The sequence below is a fragment of the Atta colombica genome, unplaced genomic scaffold (assembly GCF_001594045.1).
Source record: "Atta colombica isolate Treedump-2 unplaced genomic scaffold, Acol1.0 scaffold217, whole genome shotgun sequence".
NCBI classification, from domain to species: Eukaryota; Metazoa; Arthropoda; class Insecta; order Hymenoptera; family Formicidae; genus Atta; species Atta colombica.
The window spans coordinates 139,995-141,439 of NW_017259313.1; positions in this window are offsets into that span (position 1 = coordinate 139,995).

Sequence of the window (1,445 nt, forward strand, 5' to 3'; positions counted from 1 at the left end):
AAACTCTCATTTTTATTCGTGCAGCGCTGATTGCTCGCAGTAGTCAACTCGCAATATTTATATACACCATTATATTCTTGGATACGACAATCCGGCGTTAAGTTTAAATCGCATTTTATGGTCAGCACTCTTTCAACTCTTTGACGGAATGCAAAGTGGTCGTCGGTTTGCGCTCTCGTTGCAAATGTTCTCGCAAAACGCGAAAGCACCAGTTAATTAGCTCGACGATTTGACCGTGTCGCTTGCTAAGCATATACATCATCCTAGAAAATTGCGGGCCAAATAGCATTCAGGGCATAAAGTCGACAGTCATTGCGCGCGGAATGTACCTGTCTAATTAGAATAAAAGCAATGAGTTTCAACCGATGAAGGTACCTGCACATGTTGATAAACATGTGATCTCTGAATGTAACAGAATTGTAATTTAGCAGTTCATAATATGATAAACATTTTATTTATGACTCTGATATTAAAAATGATTAATATCAGAAATGGTGATAGCTCTTCAAATTTCTACTGTAAAATCAATAGTAAATCCATCACAGAATCTGATAGAAGTTTCCTTAATTCGGAAATTGTCACCTGGAGTATTTTTATATCCCAGTGAGAAAATATTATATGAATGTTTTAAAACTAAATATTATACTGTTTTCTTTCCTTTTAGACATATTTTCTTTCTTTTTTAAAAACTATTCTTTATGAATCTCTAAATATGCACTTCCATATGTAATACAAAAGTGTTATGTCAATAAAAATATTTATTTTTTAAAAATATTGATGTAATAAGCTATTTAATGTGCTTATTCTGGTTATTTATTTGGTTTTTACTTACTTTTTTCAGAAAATTGTAAATAAATTCATATTCGTAATATTCAAATGCCAATAAATCGGAAAACAATAATATATTGTTAATAACAGTGATTTCAATTGAGGTATAAAACGGTCATTCCAGGTGACCGTTTACGTAAAAATATAAGAGGACTACTCCCGGATTAATGTACATTAATGGAGCATCATGTGCACGAGTATCGGCTGATCGCCGTGTATACAGACTTCGCAAAACTCTCACCTCGCTTTGTTCGATGACTTCGCGCGCAACACCGCAAGAGAACGCAGACATAATCCGCGCACATTTGCGCTCTGTATAGCGCGAGTCAACCTGGTTAACGTAATTGGCCGGAATCTTCGGCCGTAACTAATTGCAGGCCCGGTATATAATAAGCGCGCTCGGGCGGCGCCGCGACTTGCTCAAGATTCGTTACGAAAGAAATTTGAAAGCTCTTCCTCCTCGGGCGCATCGTCCAGGACTCCGGATCAGTTTTGAAAGGAGGCGAATTGCGCGATTCACGACAGAAAAAAACACATATGACGTACTCGCAATGGGAGATTTCCGCTTTCAGACGAATCACAGACTTGTCATAGAAAATAAGAACGCAATGCACCAA